Here is an 11,138-nt window from a genome sequence, read left to right on the forward strand (position 1 = left end):
CTACTTTATGAGCAAAAGTGCAAGAAACGATTAAAAACCCTTAAAATCGGAACTTAACACATAATTTGTAGCATATGACTATGATTTTTAATTCTAACCACTTCAAAACAATAAAATATATCAAATTGGGTTGTGTGCCAAGTTTTGTGCAAAACAAACAAAGTGTGAGCTACTTTGTGCACAAAAGTGCCAAAAACGCTTAAAAACGCTTTAAAACCCTTAAAATCGCAACTTAACAGGTAATTTCTTGCATATGATTATAATTTTCAATTCTAACCACTTCAACACAATAATATATACCAAAAAGAGTTTTGTGGCAAGTTTCGGACAAAACAAACCAAGCTTGAGCTATTTTATGCGCAAAAGGGCCAAAAAACGCTTAAAAACCCTTAAAATCGCAAGTTAACTCGTAATTTCTAGCATATGACTATGATTTTCAATTCTAACCACTTCAACACAATAATATATACCAAAAAGTGTTGTGTGCAAAGTTTCGTGCAAAACAAACCAAGTTTGAGCAACTTTATGAGCAAAAGTGCAAGAAACGCTTAAAAACCCTTAAAATCACAACTTAACACGTAGTTTCTAGCATATGACTATGATTTTCAATTCTAACCACATCAACACAATAATATATACCAAAAAGTGTTGTGTGCCAAGTTTGGTGCAAAACAAACCAAGTTTGAGCTGCATTATGAGCAAAAGTGCAAGAAACGATTAAAAACCCTTAAAATTGCAACATAACACGTAATTTATAGCATATGACTATGATTTTCAATTCTAACCACTTGAACACAATAATATATACAAAAAAGAGTTTTGTGGCAAGTTTCGTGCAAAACAAACCAAGTTTCAGCTATTTTATGCGCAAAAGGGCCAAAACCGCTTAAAAACCATTAAAATTGCAACTTAACACGTAATTTCTAGCATATGACTATGATTTTCAATTCTAACCACTTCAACACAATAATATATACCAAATAGTGTCGTGTGCCAAGTTTCGTGCAAAACAAACCAAGTTTGAGCTACATTATGCGTAAAAGTGCCAAAAATGCTTAGAAACCCTTAAAATCTAAACTTAACACGCAATTTGTAGCAGATGACAATCATTTTCAATTCTTACCACTTCAACACAATAATATATAGCAAATAGTGTTGTGTTCCAAGTTTCATGCAAAACACACTATATTTGAGCTACTTTTTGAGCAAAAGTGTAAAAAACGCTTAAAACCCCTTAAAATCGAAACATAACACTTAAATTGTAGCATATGACTCAATTCTAACCACTTCAACACAATAATATAATGCAAATATTGTTGTGTTCCAAGTTTCATGCAAAACAAACCATATTTGAGCTACTTGTTGAGCAAAAGTGTAAAAAACGCTTAAAACCCCTTAAAATCGAAACATAACACTTAAATTGTAGCATATGACTCAATTCTAACCACTTCAACACAATAATATATACCAAATAGTGTTTTGTGCCATGTTTCGTGCAAAACAAACCATTTTTGAGCTACTTTATGCGTAATAGTGCCAAAAACGCTTAAAAATCCTTCAAATCGCAACTTAACACGTAATTTGTAGCATATGACAATGATTTTGAATTCTAACAACTTCAACACAATAATGTATACCAAATAGTGTTGTGTGTCAAGTTTCATGCAAAACAAACAAAGTGTGAGCTACTTTATGAGCAAAAGTGCAAGAAACGATTAAAAACCCTTAAAATCGGAACTTAACACGTAATTTGTAGCATATGACTATGATTTTCAATTCTAACCACTTCAAAACAATAAAATATATCAAATTGGGTTGTGTGCCAAGTTTTGTGCAAAACAAACAAAGTGTGAGCTACTTTGTGCACAAAAGTGCCAAAAACGCTTAAAAACGCTTAAAAACCCTTAAAATCGCAACTTAACAGGTAATTTCTTGCATATGATTATAATTTTCAATTCTAACCACTTCAACACAATAATATATACCAAAAAGAGTTTTGTGGCAAGTTTCGGACAAAACAAACCAAGCTTGAGCTATTTTATGCGCAAAAGGGCCAAAAAACGCTTAAAAACCCTTAAAATCGCAAGTTAACTCGTAATTTCTAGCATATGACTATGATTTTCAATTCTAACCACTTCAACACAATAATATATACCAAAAAGTGTTGTGTGCAAAGTTTCGTGCAAAACAAACCAAGTTTGAGCAACTTTATGAGCAAAAGTGCAAGAAACGCTTAAAAACCCTTAAAATCACAACTTAACACGTAGTTTCTAGCATATGACTATGATTTTCAATTCTAACCACATCAACACAATAATATATACCAAAAAGTGTTGTGTGCCAAGTTTGGTGCAAAACAAACCAAGTTTGAGCTGCATTATGAGCAAAAGTGCAAGAAACGATTAAAAACCCTTAAAATTGCAACATAACACGTAATTTATAGCATATGACTATGATTTTCAATTCTAACCACTTCAACACAATAATATATACCAAATAGTATTGTGTGCCATGTTTCGTGCAAAACAAACCATGTTTGAGCTACTTTATGCGCAAAAGTGCCAAAAACACTTAAAAACCCTTAAAATCGCAACTTAATACGTAATTTGTAGCAAAAGACTATGATTTTCGATTCCAACCACTTCAACACAATAATATATAGCAAATAGTGTTGTGTGCCAAGTTTCATGCAAAACAAACCATGTTTGAGCAACTTTATGAGCAAAAGTGTAAAAACCGCTTAAAACCCCTTAAAATCGAAATATAACACATAATTTGTAGCATATGACTCAATTCTAAACACTTCAAGACAATAGTATATACCAAATAGTGTCGTGTGCCAAGTTTCGTGCAAAACAAACCATGTTTGAGCTACTTTATGCGCAAAAGTGCCAAAAACGCTTAAAAACCCTTAAAATTGCAACTTAACACGTAATTTGTAGCATATGACAATGATTTTGAATTCTAACCACTTCAACACAATAATATATACCAAATAGTGTTGTGTGCTTGGTTTCGTGCAAAGCAAACCAAGTTTGAGTTACTTAATGAGCAAAAGTGCAAAAAACGCTTAAAAACCCTTAAAATCGGAACTGAACAAGTAATTTTTAGCATATGACTATGATTTTCAATTCTAACCACTTCAACACAATAATATATATAAAATAGTGTTGTGTGCCAAGTTTCGTGCAAAACAAACAAAGTGTGAGCTACTTTGTGCACAAAAGTGCCAAAACGCTTAAAAACCCGTTAAATCGCAACTTAACACGTAATTTCTATCAAACGATTATAATTTTCAATTCTAAGCACTTCAATACAATAATATATACCAAAAAGAGTTTTGTGGCATGTTTCGGGCAAAACAAAACAAGTTTGAGCTATTTTATGTGCAACAGGGCCAAAAACGCTTAAAAACCTTTAAAATCGCAACTTAACTCGTAATTTCTAGCATATGTGTTGATTCAATTAGGAACGGGAACAGCAACAAGAGGGGGGGTGAATTGTTGTTGTTGCAAGTTTAAGTGATTGTGCCCTGTTTTTTGCGGAATTATTCAAAATAAATAAAGCTTAAACTAAGAGCAAAATAATAAGAGAGACACACGATTTTACGTGGAAACCTTTTGGGCCTAAACAAAAGGAAAAACCACGACCACTTGGGATTTCTAACAACTTCACTATGTTTAAGGCAATTAGTTACAATTACAATAAACACCTTACTTCACTCGAAGCGAAACAACTAGGCCAACTCTTCACTCTCTAATTGCTTTACTCAAAGCAACAATCTTAGCTTTACAATAAGCTAATCCTCTCTAGCTTCACTAAAAGCTATCTAACTTCCCCCTTAGACTCACCCGAGTCTAATTACATAAACTCTCAAAATGCCTTACAAAAAGGATAGAAATTCTCTAAAATAAATCAAAGAGTTGCACAAGTAAATATTTATGAATTAATTGGCAATTTAAAAGCACAAAATATTACTTGTAGAATTTCAAAATCAAACGCACAAAAATTATTTTTCTCTTAAAGCATGCGTTTTTTCTCCATCTAAAAAACCGAGCTAGTTAGCTTATTTATAATAAAATAAATTTCTAAAAATAGAAAAATATTCCAACCCATTATCCTTAGTCATGGATCAATGAATGATGCTGATTGAATCACAAAACGGTTAATACTTCAGTCTTTGAATAAATCAAACAAACGGTTAAGGCAATCAGTAACCGCTATTCCCTGATAACCGCTGTTCCTTAATAACCGCTGTTCCCTAAAGTAGCAGTTTCTTCAGTAGTAATTCCTGTTCCCCAAATTAATGGCTGGAACTTCATGCTATATTTAGAAAACGGTTTGGAAAAACGGTTATCTTTTGACTAATTCTAAAAACGGTTATCTTTTGACTAATTCTTAGAAAATGGTTATTTTTACTATTTTTAGGAAAAGATTAATTTTATTATTTTTTCAGAAAATCCAAAAATAATTAAGACCTAACTGCTGTTCCTACTTTTTAGTAGATCCAAGTTTATCTCCTAAAAATAAGGAATTAATCTTGAAACCCACACGTGAGGAATTTTAGAAATTCTTTTTGCCAATTAACTTTAATAAACTAATGCAACCAATTAATTTAAATACATTAACTAAAAAATAAAAGATAGAATTTATTAGCTAACGCAAATTGACTTCAGTTTGGGAACACTGCGCTGTCTCCAAATTCCAACTTGCTAGAACATCAAACCTGGGAACAGTAGACTTCCTGTCTCCATTTTACATCCCACGTGATATACTCTTCTAGCATCTCTTGAAACCTTTTGACATGTATATTCCCATGAACTAAGCCATAGGTACTATCAACGATCACAATTAATCGGATATCGACCTGCACAAAATCTCTAAACACATATTTGCTAAAGTGTAGTCATCATCAAAACTCAAGAGGTCCAACAAATTCCCCCTTTTTGATGATGACAAACTTTCAAACAAACTTAAAAACAAAATAGAGTAAACCAATGTTGAAGAGTATGTTAGAGATCAAAACAACTCTTCTTAACTAAATATCATGATACAAGTTACTCTAGAAATAATCAAAACAACAACTTTATATATTTCAGCATAAAATCAAACAATGAAAAAAAATGCAGATTTAATCCATAATCATCCATAATCAGAGCTAAAAGAAATTAGCATAAACAAACAACTAAACAAAACCAGAAATCAGTATCTTAAACATTAATGCAATGAGAAACCTAGTTTCAGTGTCAATGAGTAACAATTAACAACTAGCAACACAAACATCAGAAAAACAAACCAGCACCTTAATCCATAAGAAAAACAAAATAGATTTAACTAGATCTCAAACATGCTCAAGCATTATTTAAGTTTGTGCCAAATATTCCCCCTTTTGACATCATTCAAAAAGAAGATAAGCAATCAAACCACAGCACTAAACATATAGTTATAGTCAAAGAGAGAATAAGGATGCACAAATTAAAAAGCAATAACAATGAATGCAAGCATGATAAGCAATGACTAATCAAACCTAACAGTTAGTAGCATATGTAAAAAGGTTCATCAAAGTTAACAATGTTTAAGATATGTACCCCAGCTGGTACTAAAGACAAAGAAATTATTTGGTGACAGAGATAGTAGCAATGAAACATAAAAGATATTAAAGGAGAACTAGGAAGCAGGAGCATATTCATCAATATATTCTGTTTCCACCTCCACTGTGTCCAATTTAGCACCAAGACGAGCCTCCATTTGAGTCATCTGGTCAGCTAATGAGGTTAAGGAAACACGAATTTCATCTTGAAATTTGAAGAAGCGATCCTGCAAATCATCAAGCTTAAGGAGAATAGAGTATAAAGGAGCAGTAGGAATGGTTGTCTGATCAAAGCTTTGTTTTTGAAAAGGGTGAACAGGTGGTGGTGATCTTGGTGTTGGTGATGGTGGTGGTGATGGGAAATGATGGGATGGTGGAGTGGTTGGCTTTGGTGAGGGAAAAATGACTGGGTTCAGCCCTAGAGTCATCATCAAGAGTAACTTCAGGTCCCATCCCCTTGTCTTCTTCCTCCTTATCAGTAGGAACAACCTCCTGTTCCTTAACTCCAGCTCCTTCCTTCTCCTGTTCCTCCTTTTCAACTTCTTCCTCTTCCTCCTGTCCCTCCTTTTCCTTCTCCTCTACCTCCTGTTCCTCATCATCATTAGAATCAATCTCAACCTGTTCCACAGCATTTTCAAGGATCCCTTCCTCATTTAATTGAAGGCGCAAATTGCTCAAACATTTTGCACCTATCATGTTACTGGGACCCATTGGAAAATTATAATCACCAAGTGGAACATCAAATTTGGAGAAAATCCAGGACAACAAACCACCATAGCCTACCATACATCTTTTGGCTATACAATCATTTAAATGCGAAATCATCAAGGAAGGAAAATTGATCTTTATATTGTTCACCATACAGTAAATCAAGGTCGCATCTCGAAGACTTACCTCACTACGTTTTGAATTTCATGGTAAAATAAACCTTCGAGCAATGTTGTATAGTAACTTGTGTAAGGGGGACAAAACATTGTGACTCACTTTACCTCTCTTTTGCCTAATACCTAAGCATCTCCAAACATCCTTCTCATCAATTCCAGAAAACGCAATTTTTGACCCAACATAGTAAACATCAAAGCCAGTGGCTGGTACTCCTAGCCACTCTCCTAACGTCAAACTATCAAATTCAATTTCAATTTCTTTAATTGAACTAGAACAAACTCCATCATGAATAGAAAAATTAGAGATGAACTCACGCATAATTTCTGGGTAAATGGGATTGCAGCAGTAATCGCCCATGAGTGATTCCCAATGTTGAGTTTGTAGAATTTTGTGAAATTGAGGAAAGTTTGTAGTCTCATACCACTCTTTGTCGAGGCCAAAGCCAACTGACATTTCTTTAGATAGTTCCTCAGCGTTCAAGTAGTGGGTTACCTTGATTTTCTTGACAGAACGTGTTAGAGGTGTCTTGGATCCTCTTGTTCTCTTACTGCCTGCATGTGTTTCCAGGGAGATGGGGGTTCCCTCCTGTTCTTTTGATGAAGACTCAGGCTTAGGGGTGTGAGAAGATGGGTAGATGACTTGAAGAGGTACAGTTTGTTTCATTTTAGGATGCTGATTCTTGATCTTCATGGAGGTTTTGAGAGAGAAGAGCAAGAGAAATGAGAAAACTGACGGTTTAGGGTTGAGTGAGAAAGAAAAGGTAGTGATGATGAACGATGTAACGTGAGGGAGTAAGTATACTGGGTATGAAATGACATTGTGAAAGTGGAACAAGACGAGTGAAGGATGATGATGATTCAACTCCTACTTCCTTAAAAAAAATTGCTGGGAAAAAAAATGTGTTTGTTTTTTTTTTTTTTTTTTTTTTTTTTTTTTTTTTAATATATATATTAAGAAAATGATAATATTATGCTACTACCGTTTGATCAAAATAATCATGCAATCATAAGAACATTCAAAGTATATACCTTTAAAAGATGCGTACCTGATCCTTTCGATAATTGATCTTCCAATCAAGTTTATTGTGGTTGATTGATCATTTTCAATTTTTATTTTGTCTCTAAGAATCATATATGACACTTCCTTTAATGCAGCTTGATCATGCCAAGTTCCAATCTCATTTTCTCATGCTGTTCCCTTGGAAGCGGTTTGGTCATGATATCTGCTATTTGCTCGTTAGTGTTTACATGCTTAACAATAATATTTTTATTTTCAACATTATCCTTAAGAAAATGATGCCTAATATGGATGTGCTTTACTCGTGAGTGATGCACTGGATCTTTGGATATGCATATGGCACTGGTATTATCGCAATAAATAGGAACACATGCATACTTAATACCAAAGTCTCTTAGCTGCTGCTTTATCCATATCATTTGGGAACAGCAAGATGCTGCTGCTACGTACTCAGCTTCAGCAGTTGATAATGCAACAGTGTTTTGTTTCTTGGAACTCCACGAAACTAAACATGAGCCAAGAAATTGTACCATACCTGACGTGCTTTTTCTATTAACAAGATCTCCTGCATAATCTGCATCACTAAAGCCTTTCAAATCAAAGACATCACTTTTAGGATAAAATAATGATAAATCATCTGTTCCCTTTAGATATCTCAAAATACGTTTTACTGCAGTTAGATGTGATTTTTTAGGGTTAGATTGAAATCTCGCACATAGACCAACACTAAATGAAATATCGGGTCTACTAGCAGTTAGATATAATAAAGATCCAATCATGCCTCTATACATAGTTTGGTCAATATTTGTTCCATTTGTATCTTCATCTAATCTTACATTAGTAGCCATGGGTGTATGGTTGGTTTTAGCGTTATTCAAGCCATATTTCTTAAGAAGTTCTTTTATATATTTTTGTTGATGAATAAAGATACCATTAGCAGTTTGTTTAATTTGCAAACCAAGAAAGAAATTTAATTCTCCCATCATGCTCATTTCAAATTCAGTGCTCATAAGGTTAGCAAATTCTTTACACAACAATTCATTTGTGGCACCAAAAATAATATCATCAACATATATTTGAACAACTAATATATTGGAACCTTTATTCTTAAAGAATAAGGTTTTATCAATTTTACCTCTAATAAAGTCATTTTGGATCAAAAACTTTGATAGTCTTTCATACCATTGCCTTGGAGCTTGTTTCAACCCATAAAGAGCTTTATCAAGCTTATAGACATGATCAAGACACGAGGTATTCTCAAAGCCAGGCGGTTGTTCAACAAAAACTTCTTCATCAAGAAAACCATTCAAGAAAGCACATTTCACATCCATTTGATATAATTTAAAGTTCATAAATGCAGCAAAAGAAATTAAAATTCTAATAGCTTCTAACCTTGCTACTGGAGCAAATGTCTCAGTATAATCAATGCCTTCTTGTTGATTGTACCCTTTGACCACTAGCCTTGCTTTGTTTCTTACAATTATTCCATGCTCATCTAATTTGTTCCGAAATACCCATTTCAAACCAATTACCTTCTTGTGTTTTGGTTTGGGTTCTAAATGCCATACTTTGTTCCTTTCAAATTCGTTCAATTCATCTTGCATGGCTATGACCCATTCCGAATCCTTTAGAGCTTCTTCGTGATTTTTGGGTTCAAGTGATGATAGGAACGCAAAATGTGCACAAAAATTTCTCATTTGAGATCGAGTTTGTGTTCCTTTATTCAAATCACTTATAATCAAATCAAGAGGATGGTATTTTTGATATCTCCAAGGTTTTGGCACAAAATCTCTTGTGGGAACAGTAGCATGTTCTGGTTCATCAGCTTGATTAACATTCTGTTCAGCTACTGGATTGTTCTGCTCATCTGTGGGAACAGCTGGATTGGGAACAGTCTGCTGTTCCTGATGTTCTGGCAGTTCCTGAACTTGATCAGTACTTTCTGCTTCTGCTGGAACCGGCTGTTCACCAGCTGTTTCTTGATCATGCACTTTCAATTCTTCATCATCTTCCTCTAGATTTGCAAGTCCTATCTTAAAATTATTTGTATCCTGTTCACTTGACAAAAAATTAGTTTCATCGAAAATTATGTGAACGGATTCTTCCACACCCATTGTTCTTTTGTTATAGACTCTATATGCCTTACATTGAGATGAGTAGCCAAGAAATACTGCTTCATCACTTCTTTCATCAAATTTACCTATATTCCGTTTTCCATTAACATGTACAAAACATTTGCATCCAAACACACGAAAATAGGCAATATTTGGTTTAACACTTTTAAACAGTTCATAGGGTGTCTTAGAAGTGAACGGTCTTATCAATACTCTATTTAAAATATAACATGCAGTATTAACAGCCTCGGCCCAAAAAGTTCTAGGTAAACCACTAGCAATTAACATAGTTCTAGCCATTTCTTCTAAAGTTCTATTTTTCCTTTCTACAACACCATTTTGTTGTGGTGTTCTAGGGGCGGAAAAATTGTGACTTATTCCATGTTCATTGCAATAACTCATAAAACTTGAATTTTCAAATTCTTTACCATGATCTGACCTTATGTGAACAATTTGATTATTGGTAGATTTTTGTATTTTGTTAGCGAAAGAAACAAACTCATTAAAGGCTTCATCTTTACTAACTAGAAATAAAGTCCATGTAAATCTACTATAATCATCAACAATAACAAACACATATCTCTTGCCACTACGGCTTTGTATTCTCATAGGTCCACACAAATCCATATGTAATAATTCAAGCGTTTTTGAGGTGGTCACAACATTCTTTGGTTTAAAAGATAACCTAACTTGTTTTCCTTTGGCACAAGGATCACATATTTCATCCTTAAGGAATTTTATAGCTGGTAGTCATCTAACTAGGTCTTTAGATCTAAATGTATTAATCAATGAATAACTAGCATGACCTAGACGCTTATGCCAAAGAAGTGGGTCATCTTCTATAACACTTAGACTAGCTTTGGGAACAGTGTCCAGGTCCACTACATAAGTGTTCCCTTTTCTGTTTCCCTCAAGAATGATGTCTCCAGTGTCATTCCTAGAAATAATGCACTTTTCAGAAGTAAAGTTTACAGAGTTACCCTTATCACAAAATTGAGAAATGCTGAGTAAGTTGTGTTTCAAATTCTCGACTAAAAATACATTATCAATGGCGTGGGAACATGACCTTCCAACCTTTCCTTTGGCGATTATCTCACCCTTCATATTGTCACCGAAGGTTACTGTTCCCCCATCATAGGCTTCAAGTGAGAGAAATTTAGATTTGTCACCCGTCATATGCTTGGAACACCCACTGTCGAGATACCATGAGCTGTTCCCCCTCACTTGGACCTGTAAGATAATTAATTGTTAATTATAGGAACCCAGACTTTCTTGGGTTCCTTGTCGATCTTACATGAATCATATTTATCAATTTGAATGTTATCGACATAGTTTCTGTTAGAGACAGTATACTGTTCCCTTTTGGTGCACTGTTCCTTCAGATGGCCAGCTTTTCCACAGAAGGTACAGTACCTGTCTCTAGGAAGATCAACGTAAGCTTTCTTACTTTTGTTATTCTTAAAATATTTTAGGCCTTGTGATTTCTTACGTTTAGCATCTAGAATCCATTTGGGAGTTATTTTGATTTTCCC

The sequence above is a fragment of the Amaranthus tricolor genome, chromosome 7, assembly GCF_026212465.1.
Source record: "Amaranthus tricolor cultivar Red isolate AtriRed21 chromosome 7, ASM2621246v1, whole genome shotgun sequence".
In the NCBI taxonomy this organism is placed as follows: Eukaryota; Viridiplantae; Streptophyta; class Magnoliopsida; order Caryophyllales; family Amaranthaceae; genus Amaranthus; species Amaranthus tricolor.